We start from the raw sequence: 21,249 nt of genomic DNA, 5'->3' as shown, positions 1-21,249 counted from the left end.
AGTACTCTCTCAGTACTGCCCCTCTGATAGTACAGCACTCTCTCCGTACTGCTCCTCTGACAGTACAGCACTCTCTCAGTACTGCCCCTCTGGCAGTGCAGCACTCCCTCAGTACTGCCCCTCTGACAGTGCAGCACTCCCTCAGTACTGCCCCTCTCACAGTGCAGCACTTTCTCAGTACACTTCATGCTCTATCACACACAATTCTACATTACCTGAATGTTTGTTATGAAAAAACACCTTCCTCCCACTGCCATCAGACAGAGTGCAGGGAACAACAGTGCTGCTGAAGCTGCAACAGAGGGGGAGAGGGAGTGTGAGAAAGAGAGAAAGAACTTTCATTTATACAGTGCCTTTCACCACCTTAGGACGTCCCAAAATCTTCACAGCCAATTAATTACTTTATCTTAACATTATTGTAATGTAGGAAATCCAGCAGTCAATTTGTGCCCAGCAAGCTCCCACAAACAGCAACCTGATAAATGACCAGATCTGCTGGTTGTTTTAGTGTGATGTTGGTTGATGGATAAATATTGGGCGCCCTTCTTCTACTCAATGGAAAAAGAGGGAGGGGGGTTCCGTTAGCAGCTCTTGGGGCCACTGGCCAGCGACAGATCCCTCGCCTCGTATCAGAAGGGCATCAGTGCCGAGGCCCGTATCTACTATGTTGCTCTGTTCTCTGCGGATCCGTCCTATCGAGGTTGCTCGCATTGTTTTGTGCGAGGACCTGCCGAAGGTCAGCCCGAAGGGTGGTGAGCAGCTCGATGCCCCACTAAGCCTGGGGGAGCTGGCCGGTGCCCTCAGCCCATTCTCGAGGGGCAAGTCCCCAGGGCTGGACGGTCAGACCGTGGAGTTCTGGGATGTTCTTGGGTGAGCGGTGGTGGGCAACTACCTGTGAGTCCTGGGGAAAGTCTGGAGGCCGGGGTGATATTCCTCTCTCAGTGCAGGGCAGTCATCATACCGCTGCCCAAGAGTGAAAATTTGCCCCGACTGAAGATCTGGTGCCTGGTCTCCCTCCTCAGCACGAACGACAAGTCTTTGCTTGCCTTGGCACCATGCTGTCCCAAATGATCCACCCCGACCAGTTCTACACAGATCAGGGCCGGACCATCCACAACAGCATCCATCTGGTTCGGGACCTGGTCCACCATTCCCAGAGGACTGGTCTGTCGGTGGCATTCCTTTCCCTGGATCAGGAGAAGGTTTTCAACAGGATGGATCACGAGTGCCTCTTCAGGATACATTCAGCTCATGCGCACATTCAGATTCAGGACACATTTTTTTAAACTCGAACTGACTTGCGTGGAGTGTCTGATTAAATTCAGCGGGTCTTTGACAGCGTCCCTTGGCTTCGGGATATGGGACCGTCAGGAATGCCCCTTGTCTGGCCAGTTCCATGCTTTCTGTCTGGAGACTTTCCTGCATCTTTTGCGGAAGATGTTTATGGGACTGTCTCTCCAAGGGCCGGGCGTCGAGGTCGTGCTCTCGGCTTACGTCGCTGACGTGCTCCTCATGGTCACGGATGCCGTTGTCTTGCGGAGGTTGCGCGAGTGCCAGCGGGTCTAATCTGCCGCGTCCTCTGTGAGGATCAACTGGGAGAAATGTTCCGCACTCCTGGTCAGTCAGTGGTGGGAGGAGCTCAGAAATTATACCTGGAGTACAACTCATCTCCTCAACCTGGGAGTTTACCTTAGCCCTGCTGAGGAAGCCTGGCTGGCAAACTGGCAAGTGCTGGAGGCTAAAGTCACTGCTCACCGAGGGCGCTGGACAGGACTGCTCCAAGTGCTGTCCTACAGGGGTAGGGCGCTGGTCATAAACCAACTGATGGCCGCTATGTTGTGGTACTGGTTGGTCACTTTGATACATCCCCCGCCCCTCCCCCGAATCTGTTGCTGTCATGTATTCAACCAGCATTGTAACCATTGTATAAACTGACCTAAGTTGTACACCGTGAGAACACTGACCACTAGATGGGAGACATTCCTAACCTGGACCTTCAGGTATAAAAGGGGAAGCTCCACCCACCTTCAGCACTTGAGTGCTAAGGAATAAAGGACAGGTCACAGACTGACCTTCTCTCAAGCATGGGCCTCGTGTGCATTTATACTGTGTAGTAAGGACGTATCAATGGCGACAAGAAACTGGGATTTAAACCATGCGAGCATGGCCACTAGCAGAACAGACGAGAGATACTGTGTTAAGGAATGGTTGGGACAGAGATTCAACATTGTTAAAGCAGCACACAGTTCTCCAGGCAGACAAGGGCAGTCAGGCATGCCCCAACATGTAGTCGAACCCAGAGGGGGAGTTCGACAGAGACAATGGCAAGCTGAACAGCGATTCACGCCAATGCGGCCAGTAATGGGGCCATCAACACCTGTTAATGGTGCACTCAAGGACAATAACAGGGGCAGTCAGGGACGATCGACTGGCAAGGGACCTTTTGTTTCAAACCGCAACTCATGCTGGAGGCGTGGAGGCATACATTCAGCCGGATTTTGCAGAGATGAGTAAAATACCTGCAGAAATTGCAGAAATGGACACTGGGGGAAATCGCTGGAAGCGGAAGTTCAGCGAGTTCATGTGGAGCATGTATACAGTTCTTACACCAGGACGCCACCGATAATGATGAAAGTGCTCCTCAATGGCATCCCAATATCAATGGAGTTAGACACAGGTGCCAACCAGTCCCTGATGGGTATCAAACAGTTCGAAAAGTTGTGGGCATCCAAGGCCAGGAGGCCAAAATTATCGCCGATTGACGCACAGCTACGGACTTACACAAAGCAGATCATTCCGGTGCTGGGCAGCGCCACGGTAGTCGTGACCCACAAAGACTCGGAGAACAGGTTGCCACTCTGGATTGTCCCAGGGGACGGTCCCGCACCACTGGGGAGGAGTTGGCTTGCTGTCATGAACTGGAAATGGGCGATGTCAATGCAATTTCCTCTGTGGAGCGAGTATCATGCTCACAGGTCATGGACAAATTTGACTCATTATTTCAACCCGGCATTGGCACTTTCATGGGGGCCAAGGTAGTGATTCACATAAACCCGGACGCCAGGCCAGTACACCACAAGGCCAGAGCGGTGCCGTACGTGATGCGGGAAAAGATAGAAGGCGAATTGGACCGCCTGCTGAGGGAAGGCATCATCTCACCAGTCGAATTCAGTGACTGGGCGAGCCCAATTGTGCCGGTGCTCAAGGCAGATGGGTCAGTCAGGATATGTGGCGATTACAAGGCCACCATCAATCGGGTGTCACTCCAAGACCAGTACCCGCTACCGAGAGCGGAGGACCTCTTTGCGATGCTATCCGGGGCAAACTTTTTTCAAAATTGGACCTGACCTCAGCTTACATGACCCAGGAGCTGGCGAGTGAGTCGAAGAAGCTGACCACCATCACGACACACAAGAGGTTGTTTGAGTACAACAAATGTCCGTTCAGGATTCGCTCGGCCGTCGCGATCTTCCAACGAAATATGGAAAGCCTCCTCAAGTCGATTCCAGGGACGGTGGTTTTTCAGGACAACATACTCATTACGGGTTACGATACGGAAGAACACCATTTCACAGGCGCAAGAATGAACTCTCGATTCAGGCCGATTGCCTACTGTGGGGAAACCGCGTAGTCATGCCCCAGATGGGTAGAGAGGTGTTCATCAGAGAACTCCACAATGGGCACCCGGGCATTGTCACAATGAAGGCAATTGCCAGGTCACACGTTTGGTGGCCAGAGATAGATGCAGATCTGGAACTTTGTGTTCGCAGGTGCAACACGTGTGCCCAGCTGGGCCATGCGCCCAGGGAAGCCCCCCTTAGCCCTTGGCCATGGCCCGCCAAGCCTTGGTCACGCATCCATGTGGACTACGCAGGTCCTTTCATGGGGAAAATGTTTTTGGTTGTAGCAGACGCCTACTCCAAATGGATTGAGTGTGACATTTTAAATTCAAGCACATCCTCTGCCACGGTAGAAAGTCTACGGGCAATGTTTGCCACCCACGGTCTACCGGACATCTTGGTCAGTGACAATGGCCCGTGCTTCACAAGCACTGAATTCCAGGACTTCATGGTAGGCAATGGAATTAACCATGTTAGAACGGCACCGTTCAAGCCGGCCTCAAACGGCCAGGCAGAACGAGCAGTGCAGATAATCAAACAGGGGATGCTCAGATTCCAAGGGGGTTCCCTACAAACCCACTTATCACGCCTCCTGTTGGCCTATAGAACCCGACCACACTCGCCCCCAGGGGTTCCACCCGCAGAGCTACTAATGAAAAGGATGCTCAAAAACCGATTATCCCTTATACACACCACCATGAAATAAATTGTCGAGAGCAGGCGTTGGTCACAATATCACTACCATGACAAGAATGTGAGGGCGCGATGTATTGATGTAAATGATCCTGATTTTGTCCTCAACTACGCTGCAGGGCCCAAATGGCTCGCAGGCACTGTGGTTGCCAAAGAGGGAAATAGGATTCTGGTAGTTAAACTTACCAATGGACAAATCTGCCGCAAACCTGTGATCCCAATCAGACTTTGGGGGGTGGGGGAGGTGATGTCATGTATTCAACCAGCATTGTAACCCATGTATAAACTGACCTAAGTTGTACACCGTGAGAACACTGACCACGAGGTGGGAGACACTCCTAACCTGGACTTTCAGGTATAAAAGGGGAAGCTCCACCCACCTTTATCACTTGAGTGCTAAGGAATAAAGGACAGGTCACAGACTGACCTTCTCTCAAGCATGGGCCTCGTGTGCATTTATACTGTGTAGTAAGGACGTATCAGTCGCCAAGATTCAGAAGATGCTTGTTGACTTCAGGATCAAAGGGAAGCATTGGGTCTGTGCCATGTTATCAGTCTCCTACTTAGAGAGGGCGGTCAGGCGCTGGTGTGGGTGTGTACCCAGGCTGCGACCTTCCGTCTTCAGACCCTGTAGAGATATCTGTACATCAGGGATCTTCCCAGATGGTGTGCGCTGGCGACGTATTTCTTCCGCTAGCTGCATGGCCTCAATTATAGCACTCAGCTATTGCCAATAAATCTGGGGTGTGGCTGGGCCTCCTTGCAGGAGCTGCCTGTCTTTTACCATGTAATGATCAGGATCTGCAAAGCTGTCACCTCCAGCCGGAGTTCTCCCCCGTCAGGAGTGATGGCTATACTCCGGGAGCTGCTGCTCAGGAATCCGTGCCTCCACGTCCGCGTGTCACGTGGCTGGCAGAGGGAAAGACACTAGCTGGCAAGGTGACCAGAGTCAGGGGCCTATTGGATAAAGGAGGAGCGGGCTGGATGTTCCATGAAGAGTTGGCACAGCGCATGTCGTGGCACGGTATCTGGTCCATGGCCAAAGCCATCGAGACGCTAAAAGAGGCACTTAGCCCTGACTCCACGAGGCGTGTCGAGGAGGCTCAAGTGTGTGGACCGATCCCGTCCATGTTTTCTCATCGGCACCAGGGCTCGAATCCTCCCTTGGGATCCGGCGCCTCACAGCTTGAACCGTCTCTTGGAGATCTCTGCCGTGCTTTTCCACTCTGCACGGAGGGGTTTCCTGTACGGGCTGCTCTTGCACACTCTCCACTTTGTCTTCCTCGTCTGCTGTCCGGACACGCCTTGGCGGGCCATCTTGCCCTCGGGAAGAGGCGGGGCTCCCCAGTGGAGGTCACTCCACGTGGGACTCCTCCCCTTTTCTATTGGGGAGATGGAACCAGCCATCAAACACTGAAATCAACATGGAAAAAGTGTCAGTAACTAAGGACTGGTGCTCTATCCTTCACTCTATCCAACTTTTATAATGCTGATAGAGTTAGATGAGGAAGGATGGGAGGAGGCTGGAGTGGAGCACAAAAGCCGGCATGGACTGATTGGGCTGAATGGCCTGTTTCTGTGCTGTATATGCTACGTAATTCTATGTAGGTATTGAAGGACCATGTGTGGGACCTCACTGGGTTCTGACAGGGGGAGGGGCTAGACTTACCAGCAGTGGAGAAGGCGATGATCAGAGTCGCGGTGGTGTGGAGGAATCTGTGGAGATAAAAATCAGAGCTTAGTTTAAACTCCTTTGTCCCCACATTCACCTCCCCTTCCCCTGAAAGGAATGAGCTCCAAGATATTCAATGTCTCTCACCACCTCAGGACGACCCAAAGCGCTTCACAGCCAATGAAGTACTTGATAAACAGACCCAGAGTACAAAAGCAAGAAGTTATTGCTAAATCCTTCATAAACCACTGGTTAGGCCTCAGCTGGAGCCTTGTGTTCAATTCTGGGCACCGCACTTTAGGAAGGATGTCAAGGCACTAGAGGGCGCAGGGGGGATTTACCAGAATGGTACCAGGGATGAGAGACTTCTGTTATTTGGAGAGACTGGAGAAGCTGGGGTTGTTCTCCTTAGAGCAGAGAAGGTTAAAAGGATAATTGATAGAGATGTTCAAAATGATGACCGGTTTTGATCGAATAAATAAGGAGGAACTGTTTCCAATGGAAGGAGGGTCAGGAACCAGAGGACACAGATTTAAGGTCATTGGTGATAGAACCAGAGGCAACATGAGGGAAAAAATTAAGCAACGAGTTGTTATGATCTGGAATGCACTGCCTGAGGACGGTGGAAGCAGATACAACAACTTTCAAAAGGGAATTGGATCAATACTTGAAGGACTATGGGGAAAGAGCAGGGAATGGGTCAAATCGGACAGCTCTTTCAAAGCACAGGCAGCATGGGCCAAATGACCTCCTTCTGTGCTGTATCAGTCTATGATTCTGTAAGTGCTTTTTAAAGTGCAGCCACTATTGTAATGTAGGAAACACAGCAGCCGATTTGTGCACAGCAAGCTCCCACAAAGAGCAATGTGATAATTGTTATGTATTGAATAAAGAGTCTGACCAGATACTGTGAGCTCAAAGTAAGGTGTGACCGCAGTCCTTTATTACAGATCTCCAGAATGCCTCTACAGCCTGTGAGGCCTCCTTATGTACAGGTGCTCCCAAGGGATTGTGGGATCCCTTGGGACTCCAGGGGATGAGCCCTCCGGTGGTTAAACAAGGTATTAACGGGTTTACATATGTACAAATAATGATCAGCTTTTTTTAGTGATGTTGATCAATCTTGGCCCCAGGACACTGTCCCTCCCACTGAAAATGCTCTCCCTTATCCCATTGTCTCCTGTGCCCTCTCTAAACCTATCGTCATTGTCCCAGTGCCAGTACTGAGGGAGCACCGCACTGTGGGAGGGGCCATACTGAATGAGTGCTGCACTGTGGGAGGGGCTGTACTGAGGGAGCACTGCACTGTGGGAGGGGCCGTATGAGGGAGCACTGCACTGTGGGAGACAGACTATTATCTGAATAGTGACAGATTAGGCAAAGCGGAGGTGCAATGAGACCTGGGTGTCATGGTACATCAGTCATTGAAGGTTGGCATGCAGGTACAGCAGGTGGTTAAGAAAGCAAATGGCATGTTGGCCTTCATAGCGAGGGGATTTGAGTACAGGGGCAGGGAGGTGTTACTACAGTTGTACAGGGCCTTGGTGAGGCCACACCTGGAGTATTGTATACAGTTTTGGTCTCCTAACTTGAGGAAGGACATTCTTGCTATTGAGGGAGTGCAGCGAAGGTTCACCAGACTGATTCCCGGGATGGCGGGACTGACATATCAAGAACGACTGGATCAACTGGGCTTGTATTCACTGGAGTTCAGAAGAATGAGAGGGGACCTCATAGAAACGTTTAAAATTCTGATGGGTTTCGACAGGTTAGATGCAGGAAGAATGTTCCCAATGTTGGGGAAGACCGAAACCAGGGGTCACAGTCTCAGGATAAGGGGTAAGCCATTTAGGACCGAGATGAGGAGAAACTTCTTCACCCATAGAGTGGTGAACCTGTGGAATTCTCTACCACAGAAAGTTGTTGAGGCCAATTCACTAAATATATTCAAAAAGGAGTTCGATGTCGTCCTTACTATTCGGGGGATCAAGGGGTATGGCGAGAAAGCAGGAATGGGGTACTGAAGTTGCCTTTTCAGCCATGAACTCATTGAATGGCGGTGCAGGCTCGAAGGGCCGAAGGGCCTATTCCTGCACCTATTTTCTATGTTTCTATGTTTCTGAGAGGGGCAGTACTGAGGGAGTGCTGCATTGTGGGAGAGGCAGTACTGAGGGAGTGCTGCACTGTGGGAGAGGCAGTACTGAGGGAGTGCTGCACTGTGGGAGGGGCAGTACTGAAAGAGTGCTGCACTGTGGGAGGGGCAGTACTGAGGGAGTGCTGCACTGTGGGAGGGGCAGTACTGAGGGAGTGCTGCACTGTCGGAGGGGCAGTACTGAGGGAGTGCTACACTGTGGAATGGGCAGTACTGAGGGAGTGCTGCACTGTGGGAGAGGCAGTACTGCGGGAGTGCTGCACTGTGGGAGAGGCAGTACTGAGGGAGTGCTGCACTGCGGGAGGGGCAGTACTGAGGGAGTGCTGCACTGTGGGAGAGGCAGTACTGAGGGAGTGCTGCAATGTGGGAGAGGCAGTACTGAAAGAGTGCTGCACTGTGGGAGAGGCAGTACTGAGTGAGTGCTGCACTGTGGGAGAGGCAGTACTGAAAGAGTGCTGCACTGTGGGAGAGGCAGTACTGAGGGAGTGCTGCAATGTGGGAGAGGCAGTACTGAGGGAGTGCTGCACTGTGGGAGGGGCAGTACTGAGGGAGTGCTGCACTGTGGGAGAGGCAGTACTGAAAGAGTGCTGCACTGTGGGAGAGGCAGTACTGAGTGAGTGCTGCACTGTGGGAGAGGCAGTACTGAGGGAGTGCTGCACTGTGGGAGGGGCGGTACTGAGGGAGTACTGCACTGTGGGAGGGGCAGTACTGAGGGAGTACTGCACTGTGGGAGGGGCAGTACTGAAGGAGTACTGCACTGTGGGAGGGGCAGTACTGAGGGAGTGCTGCACTGTGGGAGGGGCAATACTGAGGGAGTGCTGCAGTGTGGGAGAGGCAGTACTGAGGGAGTGCTGCACTGTGTAAGGGGCAGTACTGAGGGAGTGCTGCATGGTGGGAGGGACAGTACTGAGGATTCGCTGCACTGTGGGAGGGGCAGTACTGAGGGTTCGCTGCACTGTGGGAGGGGCAGTACTGAGGGTTCGCTGCACTGTGGGAGGGGCAGTACTGAGGGTTCGCTGCACTGTGGGAGGGGCAGTACTGAAGGAGTACTGCACTGTGGGAGGGACAGTACTGAGGGAGTGCTGCACTGTGGGAGGGGCAGTACTGAGGGTTCGCTGCACTGTGGGAGGGGCAGTACTGAGGGTTCGCTGCACTGTGGGAGGGGCAGTACTGAGGGAGTGCTGCACTGAGGGAGGGGCAGTACTGAGGGAGTGCTGCACTGAGGGAGTGCTGCACTGAGGGAGTGCTGCACAGTAGGAGGGGCAGTACTGAGGGAGTGCTGCACTGAGGGAGTGCTGCACAGTAGGAGGGGCAGTACTGAAGGAGTGCTGTACTGTGGGAGGGGCAGTACTGAGGGAGCGCTGCACTATGGGAGTGGCAGTACTGAGGAAGAGCTGCACTGTTAGAGATGCCCTCTTTCAAATAAAAAGCTAAACCAATGTCCCTTCCGCCCTCCGAAGTGGACATAGCTGGTACTGGAAGAACAGGGCAATTCTCCCCGGAATCCTGTGGCCAATATTTATCCCTCACGCACATCACTAAAAATACAGTTGGTGTCTGGTCATATTGCATTTCTCTCTGTGGGAGCTTGCTGTGCATAAATTGACTGCCACGTTTCCTACATTAGAACAGTGACTACACTTCAAAAGAACTTCATTAGTTTTAAAGTGTTTTGGGACATCCTGAGGTGGTGAAAGTATATAGTTCAGTCATAAATTGCTCCAATAAATGCACACAGTGTTTTTTGGATTTATTCGGGGAACTATTCTCAGAGTTTACACTGACAACAAATCAAAACAGCAATCAAACTGTATCTCGATTTGGTCTCTCTTCAATCTTCTCTGCTCGAAAGAGAACAACCCCAGTTTCTTCAATCTCTCCACATGACTGAAGTTCCTCATTCCCGGTAAACCTCCTCTGAACCTCTGATATCTTCTTTGTGACATCACAAACACACGGACTACAAGAACATGATGCTTTTATAATATACATCAGCAGTTGTATTTACACAGTAGTCCACTATGGGGAGCTACATTATACTTCTCCCCCCTTAATGAGTAATTAATCATAACAAAATAATCATCATACATAACTTGCATGGTTATACACATCAAAGATATTCGGGCCAAAATTTACCCACGCCCGAAACATGGCGTACACAGCACGTTTCTATGTTTTTTACCGCCATGGTGAGTGAGGTCGCCTCTTGAACAAAATTCTGCTCTTTGTTTTTTTCACTTGGATCTGGAAGTTGCACTTAATGGGGGCGGATATGCGGCGGTGACAAGACTAGAGGGGGGAAGTTGCGGGGGGGGGAGCTGTGGAGTGGTCCCGGTGATGAGGTCAGCACAATGCCACATCACCACGGCTCTCCCCTTCACTTAAAGGTGAGAGCCTGCGCGATCTTTAAACTTCGGTCCACCGGGCCTCTAGGTTGGGTTTCTGCAGGACCAGCGGCCTGGCACTGAAGAGGGGGTGCCAGGCTGTCTGTTGGTGGCCCGGCCGAACCTGGAGGAATAATTGTCGGGCCGACATGGCAGTCGTCCGACAAAATAAAAAACATGGCGGCAGCAGCAGTAGGTCCTCCCCTTTAAGGGGAGCTGTGCCACCATTACAGAAGGCCTCAGCCTCACTGGACCACCACAAAAAAGCTTGCTTTGGTACCACCGGGCGGGCCGTAAGTTTTCACGGCAGAATTTCGCCGTTGATGGGGGCGGGGCGGGGAGTAGATCGACGGTACACACTGTGATGATGTACTTAGCACGGATCGGCAACAGCGGAGCAGTGGGGGGGAGCGGGTCACCACCGGGATAGCACAGAAGCGGAATTTTGATCATGGCGGCCATTACACGAAAAGTCAGCGGCCATTGCACTCCCCAGTGTGGCCGCCACTTTCCGGTGTTAAAAGGCCAAAAGGAAAGGAGCAATTTCAGCCCCATGGACTTAGTTTACCATATTTACAAATCAAACTTAACCAGGGGTTTCTGTTTCGATGAGGATACCTTCGCTCTCCAAACTTGGTGTTGCAGTTAGACTCATTCTAGGCTGAGCCTGAGGAGAGTTTTTCTTCAAGAGATGCCCTTGATCTACATTTGAACTCTGTACAACTTCAGACTGTCTGCCTGCCTGACTCAGACTTAAATTCTGACTTTCTCTTGGACTTGTTTCCAGTACATCAGATGTAGGATTTGCTATTGGTACTCTACTTATAACAAGACTATCTGACTCATCAGAAATAATCGAATCATTTCAACTTTCAGCTCCTTCAATATGAACAAACCTAACATTTCCATCATCAAATATGTGCGAGGACCATATATCTTTAATATTCCTGGTAACCACTTTAACCATTTATGGTGATGGTTCTTCACTCTAACCTTCTGATTCAATATTACACATCACTCTCTTACTCTACCTCTATCATGATTCTCTTTCTGTCTTAATTGTTTCTCTTCTACTGACTGTGTCAAGTCATATCAACCTCTAACAACCCAAAAGCCCAGAAGAGGGCAAGTAATTACATGGCCAGGACATGGGTTACCATGGTACCAAAGTGGTCAAACAGTAAACCACTGGGGAAGGCCACAAAGTTGATGGTGCAGGAGGCGAGGGTGAAGATGAGGGTGAAGCGCTCATCCTGCCAATCACAGTCCACTGAGAGAGAGAAAGAAAGGACGAGAAAGTGAGTGAGACAGACAGAGAAAGAGCATCGATTTCTACAGCGCCTTTCACCAACTCAAGCCGTCCCAACTGAAGTCCTTTTGAAGTGTAGTTACTGTTGCAATGTAGAAAACATGGCAGCCAATTTTCACACAGCAAGTCCACACAAACAGCAACGTGATTAATGACCAGATCATCTGTTTTTTTGTGATATTGGTTGTGGGATAAATATTGTCCCTATCCCTTGGGCAGAACTGCCCCTGCTCTTCTTCCAATAGTGGCTGTGGGAACTTTTCTTCAAATAAGAGGGCAGACTGGGGCCTTGGTTTAATGTCTCATATGAAAGACGGACCCTCCAACAGTCTGGTGTTCCCTCAGTAATGACTTTCCGACAGTGTGGCCTTCCCTCAGAACTGCCCCTCCAACAGTGTGGCTGTCCTGCAGTATTGTCCCTCTGACAGTGTCGCACTCCCTCAGTACTGCCCCTCTGACAGTGTGGCACTCCCTCAGTAATGCCCCTCCGACAATGTGGCACTCCCACAGTACTGGCCCTCCAACAGTGCGGTGCTCCCTCAATACTGCCCCTCCTATTGACCCTATGCCAATTTGCTTGTGGCTCAGGAAATAATGCAGTGATTACTACCTTTGTGGTTTTGCTTTTCAATTTAGTCCCTAGATGTTCAAACTCTCTCAGCAGAACCTCTTTCTTAATCCTACCTATGTCATTGGTACCTACATGTACCACGGCAACTGGATGCTCCCCCTCCCACTCCAAGTTCTCCTCCGGCCTGGCGGAGGAGATGTCCTTTACCCTGGCACCAGGTAGGCAACATCGCCTTCGGGATGCACACTCTCGGCTGCAGAGAACCCGATCTATCTCCCTAACTATACTGTCCCCTTCTCCAACCACCTGCCTCTTTACTCCCCGCACTTGAATGGCTTTCTGCACCACGGTACCTTGGTCAATCTGCTTGTCCACCCCGCAGTCTGCACACTTATCCACAAGTGTTGCAAGAACCTAAAATCTATTGGACAAGTGCAGGGACTGAGGCTCCTGCAATACTACCTCCTGGATCCCCTTACCTGCTTCACTCGCAGTCACATGCTCCAGTCCCTGACCATGTGTCAATTCTAAAGTATTTAATCTAGAGGGTGTGGCTGCCTCCTGGAGCAACAGGTCCAAGTAACTTTCTCCCTCTCTCATGTCTCGCAATGTCTGCAGCTCGGACTCCAGCTCCTCAACCCGGAGCCGCAGACACTTACCGCAGATGTAGTCGCCCTCGACCAAAACTTCTAGAACCTCACACATATTGCAGCAACAACACATCTTCTGTTTTCCCATTAATTTATTTAATTAATTAGTTTAGCGTTAATCAAGTATTTACCCTATATAGTTTATCAAATTAGTTAAACAAGTAAAGGTCAGTTTTTAGTATTTAGTTATATGCTATATATTAATTTAAAAGAAAAACTTAGCCCACAATCACAACCAATCACTTACCTGCATTACCTGTGATGTCACACACAGGGTTCTCCTCACCCGGAGCCATGCGATCTCCTGGGAGAGGCATTAACCAGAAAAAAACCCAGGCCAATTGCGGAAAAATCTGGGAAAATTCCTCTCCGATCCAACCAGGTGATCAAAACTAGTCCAGGAGATCACACTGGCTGTATGCTGATGGTATGTTGCCTCCCGAGTGCAAGGGTCAAGGATGTCTCAGAACGGCTGCAGGGCATTTTCGAGAGGGAGGGTGAACAGCCAGTTGTCGTACTGCATATAGGTACCAAAGATATGGGTAAAAAACTGGATGAGGGCCTACAAGCTGATTTTAAGGAGCTAGTTTAAAAAGTGGGACCTCAAAGGTAGTAATCTCAGGATTGCTACCAGTGCCACATGCTAGTCAGAGTAGGAATTGCAGGATAGCTGAGATAAATTGCAGGATAGCTCAGGAATGGTGCAGAAGGGAAGGATTTAAATTCCTGGGACATTGGAACCGGTTCTGCGGGTGGTGAGACCTGTACAAACCGGACGGTCTGCACCTGGGCAGAACCGGCACCAATGTCCTAGGGGGAGTGTTTTCTAGTGCTGTTGGGGAGGGGTTAAACTAATATGGCAGGGGGATGGGAAACTAGGCAGGGAGACAGAGGGAAATAGAATGGGGGCAGAAGCAAAAGATAGAAAGAAGAAAAGTAAAAGAAAAAGTGGAGGGCAGAGAAACCTAAGGCAAAAATCAAAAAGGGCCACATTGCAGCAAAATTTTAAAGGGGCAAAGTGTGTTAAAAGGACAAGCCTGAAGGCTCTGTGCCTCAATGCGAGACGTATTTGTAATAAGGTGGAGGAATTAACTGCGCAGGCAGTAAAGTGTGTTAAAAACGAATATGATATAATTGGTATCATGGAGACATGGCTCCAGGGTGACCAAGGCTGGGAGCTCAACATCCAGGGGTATTCAACATTCAGGAACGATAGACAGAAAGGAAAAGGAGGTGGGGTAGCATTGCTGGTTAAAGAGGAAATTAACGCAATAGTAAGGAAGAGCATTAGCTTGGATGATGTGGAATCTGTATGGGTGGAGCTGACCAAACTGGTAGCAATACGGTGAGGAGGATTTCCTAGAGTGTATTAGGGATGGTTTTCTAGACCAATATATCGACGAACCAACTGGAGGGCTGGCCATCCTAGATGGGTCATGTGTAATGAGAAAGGACTAATTAGTAATCTTCTTGTGCGAGGCCCCTTGGGGAAGAGTGACCATAATATGGCAGAATTCTTTATTAAGATGGAGAGTGACACAGTTAATTCAGAGACTAGGGTTCTGAACTTAAGGAAAGGTAACTTCGATGGTATGAGACGTGAATTGGCTAGAATAGACTGGCGAATTATATTTAAAGGATTGACGGTGGATAGGCAATGTCAAACATTTAAAGATCACATGGATGAACTTCAATAATTGAACATCGTTGTCTGGAGTAAAATTAAAATGGGGAAGCTGGCTCAACCATGGCTAACAAGGGAAATGAAGGATCGTGTTAAATCCAAGAAAGAGGCATATAAATTGGCTATATAAAGCAGCAAACCTGAGGACCACAAGGAATTTAAAATTCAGCAGAGGAGGACAAAGGCTTTAATCAGGAGGGGGAAAAGAGAGTATGAGAGGAACCTTGCTGGGAACATAAAAACTAATTGCAAAAGCTTCTATAGATATATGAAGAGATCAAGATTAGTGAAGACAACCGTAGGTCCCTTGCAGTCAGAATCAGCTGAATTTATAATGGGGAACAAAGAAATGGCAGACCAGTTGAACAAATACTTTGCTTCTGTCTTCACGAAGGAAGACACAAATAACCTTTCGGAAATACTAGGGGACCGAGGGTCTAGTCAGAAGGAGGAAGTGAAGAAAATCCTTATTAGGCTGGAAATTGTGTTTGCAAAATTGATGGGATTGAAGGCTGAAAAATCCCCAGGGCCTGGTAATCTGCATCCCAGAGTACTTAAGGAAGTAGCCCTAGAAATAGTGGATGCACTTGTAATCATTTTCCAACAGTCTATCGACTCTGGATCAGTTCCCGTGGACTGGAGGGTAGCTAATGTAACACCACTTTTTAAAAAAGGAGGGAGAGAGAAAACGGGGAATTATACACCAGTTAGACTGAAAATGATGGAATCAATTATTAAAGAAGAAATAGCAGCGCATTTGGAAAGCAGTGACAGGATCGGTCCAAGTCAGCATGGATTTGTAAAAGGGAAATCATGCTAGACAAATCTTCTGGAATTTTTTGAGGATGTAACTCGTAGAGTGGACAAGGGAGAACCAATGGATGTGGTGTATTTGGACTTTCAAAGGCTTTTGACAAGGTCCCACACAAGAGATTGATGTGCAAAATTAAAGCAGATGGTATTGGGAGTAATGTACAGATGTGGATAGAGAACTGGTTGGCAGACAGGAAGCAGAGAGTCTGGATAAATGGGTCCTTTTCAGAATGGCAGGCAGTGACTAATAGGGTGCTGCAGGGCTCAGTGCTGTGACCCCAGCTATTTACAATATACATTAATTATTTCGATGAAGGAATTGAGTATCATATCTCCACGTTTGCAGATGACTCTAAACTGGGTGGTGGTGAGAGCTGTGAGGAGGATGCTCAGAGGCTGCAGGGTGACTTGGACAGGTTAGGTGATTAGGCAAATGCATGGCAGATGCAGTATAATGTGGATAAATGTGAGGTTATGCACTTTGGTGGCAAAAACACGAAGGCAGAATATTATCTGAATGGCGGTAGATTAGGAAAAGGGGAGGTGCAACGAGACCTGGGTGTCATGGTATATCAGTCATAGAAAGTTGGCATGCAGGTACAGCAGGCGGTGAAGAAGGCAAATGGTATGTTGGCCTTCATAGCTAGGGGATTTGAGTATAGGAGAAGAAAGGTCTTACTGTAGTTATACATGGCCTTGGTTAGACCTCACCTAGAATATTGTGTTCAGTTTTGGTCTCCTAACCCCGAGGAAGGACATTCTTGCTATTGAAGGAGTGCAGCAAAGGTTCACCAGACTAATTCCCAGGATGGCAGGACTGACATATGAAGGGAGACTGGATCGTCGGGGCCTGTATTCACTGGAGTTTAGAAGAATGAGAGGGGATCTCATAGAAACATTTAAAATTGACGGGACTGGACAGATTAGATGCACGAAGAATGTTCCCAATGTTGGGGAAGTCCAGAACCAGGGGACACAGTCTAATGATAAGGGGTAGGCCATTTAGGACTGAGATGAGGAGAAGCTTCTTCACTCGGAGAGTTGTTAACCTGTGGAATTCCCAACGCAGAGAGTTGTTGATGTCAGTTCATTGGATATATTCAAGAGGGAGTTAGATTTGGCTCTTACAGCTAAGGGGACCAAGGGATAGGGAGAGAAAGCAGGAAAGGGGTACTGAGGTGAATGATCAGCCATGATCTCATTGAATGGTGGTGCAGGCTCGAAGGGCCGAATGGCCTCCTCCTGCACCTATTTTTCTATGTTTCTATGTCTGCTGTGGCTTTTATTCCCACCCTCGGGCCTCGGTCTGCTCCGGCTCAGGTACGTCGCCGCTCTGCGGAAAAAGTTAGGAAAAACAAGGCAAAGCAAAACCTCCCGCCCCCACTTCACCAGACTCTCCCACTTACTAAACCCTGTTTTCCCACTCTGAGCTGCTGCACTCCGAGCTAACAGCACGTGCCCTCGATTTTTAAATTGCTTGTGGCTCAGATGAGTCACCACTGGTCAGCTGCTCAAAAACCGGTTTTAACTAGTTTTAACTAACTGGCTATTTAGCAAACTACTGGAGAGCTAGCTTGCTAGTTTGTCTCTACCTCAGCCTGAAAGAATGCTAAATATTTAACTGTTAATCTTACTGAGAGGCGACTAGCAATTGCCACCAGCCTCCAAACCCTTGAAACTCTCCCACTCACCAAACTCGGTTTTCCCACTCTGAGCTGCTGCACAGATGCAAAGTATTCATTATATATCTTACCGACATCTTCTGCCTCTACACACAGATTTCATTGACGGTCTCTAAGAGGCCCCACTCTTTCTCTAGTTATCCTCTTGCTCTTAATATATCTATAAAACATCTTTGGCTTTTCCCTGATTTTACTGCCAACATTCTTTCATTCTCTCTCTCTGACTTCCTGATATCTTTTTTAATTCTTATACTCCGCTAGAGTTTCTGCAGTGTTGAGTTCTCCGTATCTGTCATAAGCTTCCCTTTTTTTTTATCTTACTCGATATGTCCCCCGACATCAGAGGGCTCTAGATTTGTTAGCCCCACCCTTTTATTAGTGGAACATACTTGCTCTGTACCCTCAGGATCTCCTCCTTGAATGACTCCCACTGCTCTGACACTGATTTCCCATCAAGTAGCCAGTTTCAGTCCATTTTGGCCCAATCCCATCTCAGCTCAGCAAAATTGGCTTTTCCCCAGTTGAGAACTTTTTTCACTGGTCCCCCTTTTTCCTTTTCCATAACTACCCTAAATCTTACTGAATTATGGTCACGAGCACCAAAATGCTCTCCCACTGATACCCCTTCCACCTGCCCCTCTTCATACCCCAAAACTAAGTACAGAACTGACCCTTCCTTGTTGGGTTTGTTATGTACTGGCAAAATAATTTTTCCTGAATGCATTTTAGGAATTCCGCACCTTCTGTACCATTCACACTACCTTTTTCCAAGTTAATATGGGCATAGTTGAAATCCCCCACTATTACAGCTCGATAGATTTTGCACTTTGCAGCAATTTGCCCACATATTTGTTCTTCTATCTCACTCTGACTGCTTGGGGGTCTATAGTACACTCCCAATATTGTGATCGCCCCTTTTTTATTCTTTAATTCAACCCATATGGCCTCGTTTGATGACTCCTCTAACATATCATCCCTTCCCACAGATGTGATTGTTTCTTTAATCAATACTGCGACACCCCCTCCTGTTTTACCCCCCTCTCTATCCTGTCTGAAAATCCTGTAACCAGGAAAGTTCAGCTGCCATACCTATCCTTCTGTCAGCCACGTCTCAGTAATAGCTATAATATCATACTGCCAAGTGTCAATCTGTGCTCTCAGCTCATCTGCCTTATTTCCTATACTCCTTGCATTGAAGTATATCACATTTAGTATTGCCAAACTACCCTTTTGTCTATTTTCCAGCCCATGTTTCATCTATCTTCCAAATTCACTTTCTACTTCTACTACTCTGCTGCCCAATTCCAGCTTTACTTCTCTTCCCCACTGAATCTATTCTCCAGTTCCCATCCCCCTGCCAAGCTAATTTAAACCCTCCCCAATAAGAATAGCAAAACCTCCCGCGAGGATATTGGTCGTGGGTATAATGAGGAGCAACCTGTCCGGCTTGTACAGGTCCCACCTCCCCCAGAAACAGTCCCAATGCCTCAGGAATCTAAAGCCCTCCCGCATGTACCATCTCTCCAGCCACGTATTCATCTTCTCTATCCCCCTATTTCTGTACTCACTAGCACGTGGCTCCGGGAGTAACCCGGAGATTGCTACCTTTGAGATCTTGCTTTTTAATCTTTCTCCTAGCTCCCTAAACTCTGCCTGCAGGACCTCACCCCTCTTTCTACCTATGTCATTCCCTTCACTTATCTCTTCCTATTTACATACCTATAGAAATGGTTACGATCTGTTTTTATGTCTCTTCCTAATTTACTCCCATATTCTTTTTCTCTTTCCAGATCAATTTCTTGGTCCTTCTTTGCTGAATTCTAAAATCCTCCTAATCCTCAGGCTTATTAGTCTTTCTGGCACCATTATAAGCCTCTTCATTCGATCTAATACTAGTTTTAACATCTCTTGTTAGCCATGTTTAACCAGTTTTCCTGTGAGGTTTTTGTGTCTTAAAGGAATGTATATTTGTTGTAAATGATGTATTAGATCTTTAAATGCTAGCCGTTGCTTGTCTACCATCATATCTTTTAATGTAGTTTCCCTATCTACCTTAGCCAAGTCACCCCTCATACCGACATAGTTTGCTCTGTCCCTCTCTCCCTGTCACTCTTTTTCACTGTCCCTCTCTCGATCTGTCATCCCTTTCTCTCTCTCAGTTTCTCTCTCTCTCTGTCTCTCTCTTTGTCCCTCTCCCTCGCTCTCTCTGTTCCTCTCTCTCTCTGTCCCTCTCTGTCACCCCTGTCTCTCTCTTTCCCTCTCTCTCTTTCTCTGTCTCTCTCTTTGTCCCTCTCCCTCACTCTCTCTCCCCCTCTCTCTCTGTTTCTCTCTCTCTCTGTCCCTCTCCCTCCATCACTCCTTACTCTCTCTCTCTCTGTCCCTCTCTCATTCTCTGTCCCTCTCTCTCTCTTTCTCTGTCTTTCTGTCTCTCTCTCTGTCCTGCTCGCTCTTTCTCTCTGTTCCTCTCGTTCTCTGTCCCTCTCACTCTGTCACCACTTTCTCTCTCTCTCTGTCCCTCTCTCTCTCTCTCTCTTTCTCTCTCTCTGTGTCTCTCTCTCTCCCTCACTCTCTCTCTGTCCCTCTCTCTGTCACCCATTTCTCTCTCTCTCTCTCTCTCTCTGTTTCCCTCTCTCTCTCTCTCTGTGTCTCTCTCTCTCTCTCTGTCTCTCTGTTTGTCTCTCTCTGGCCCTCTCCCTCCCTCACTCTCTCTGTCCCTCTCTCAATCTCTGTCCCTCTCTCTCTCTCTTTCTCTGTATTTCTGTCTCTCTCTGTCCCTCTCGCTCACTCTCTCTCCTCCTCTCTCTCTGTCCCTCTCTCTCTGTCACCCCTTTCTCTCTCTCTGTCTCTCTCTCTCGTTCTCTGTCACTCTCTCTCTCTGTTGCCCTCTCTCTCTGTCCCTCTCTCTCTGTCCCTCTCTCTTTCTGTCCCTCTATCTCCCTCCCTTCGGACACTTACTGGTGCCATTCCAAACTCAGTCACTCTCTCTCCCTCTTTCCCCTACCCCCTCCCTTCCCTCATCCCGCAGATACTCACTGGTGCCATTCCTCGCGCCGGGGTCGCTGGAGTTGTGCAGTGGGACACAGAGGTCGGAGAAATATTCCTCCTTCTTCAGGACGAAGATGAGGGAAGCCCAGCCGAAGATCACGCCCGTGAAGCTGATGCACTCGAAGAGCCCGGTGGCAAAGGTCAAATACCGCTTGGCCTTCTTGTTCAACGGTGCCATTGACCCCGAGTCTTGTAAAATGCCCTTTGATAACCTGGGAGGTTCCTGATCCAGTGCCTGAAAGAAAGAGCTCCCATTTCTACAGTGCCTTTCACCACCTCAGGACATCCCAATCGCTGTACAGTCAATGACCTACTTTTTGAAGTGTAGTCATTGTTGTAATGAAGGAAATGCCGCAGCCAATTTGCACACAGCAAGAACCCACAAACAGCAATGTGATCAATGACCAGATAATCTGTTCATATTGATGTTGGTTAAGGGATAAATATTGGGTCCCAGGACACGGGAGAAACCTCATTCCCTGATCTTCTTCCAATAATGGCCATAGGTTCTATTATGTCCTCCCAAGGGGATAGATGGAGCTTTGGTTTAAAATCGCGAAAGACAGCGTATCCTACAGTGCAGTGCTCCCTCAGTACTGACCCTCTGACAGTGCAGTGCTCCCTCAGTACTGACCCTCTGACAGTGCAGTGCTCCCTCAGTACTGACCCTCTGACAGTGCAGTGCTCCCTCAGTACTGACCCTACAACAGTGCAGTGCTCCCTCAGTACTGACCCTACAACAGTGCAGCGTCCCTCAGTACTGACCCTACAACAGTGCAGTGCTCCCTCAGTACTGACCCTACAACAGTGCAGTGCTCCCTCAGTACTGACCCTACAACAGTGCAGCATCCCTCAGTACTGACCCTACAACAGTGCAGTGTTCCCTCAGTACTCACCCTCCGACAGTGCAGTGCTCCCTCAGAACTGACCCTCCGACAGTGCAGCGTCCCTCAGTACTCACCCTCCGACAGTGC

The 21,249-nt window shown here is 49.0% G+C and overlaps 1 pseudogene; it reads right to left on the bottom strand.

Annotated features, from left to right (window-relative positions):
- The window catches only part of LOC139252346 (equilibrative nucleobase transporter 1-like), a 66,927-nt pseudogene extending 46,474 nt beyond the window's left edge, over positions 1-20,453 (bottom strand).
- Between the last annotated feature and the right edge of the window lie 796 nt (positions 20,454-21,249).

The sequence above is a fragment of the Pristiophorus japonicus genome, unplaced genomic scaffold (genome assembly GCF_044704955.1).
Source record: "Pristiophorus japonicus isolate sPriJap1 unplaced genomic scaffold, sPriJap1.hap1 HAP1_SCAFFOLD_458, whole genome shotgun sequence".
Classification (NCBI taxonomy): Eukaryota; Metazoa; Chordata; class Chondrichthyes; family Pristiophoridae; genus Pristiophorus; species Pristiophorus japonicus.
This window is presented reverse-complemented; position numbering and strand designations above follow the sequence as displayed.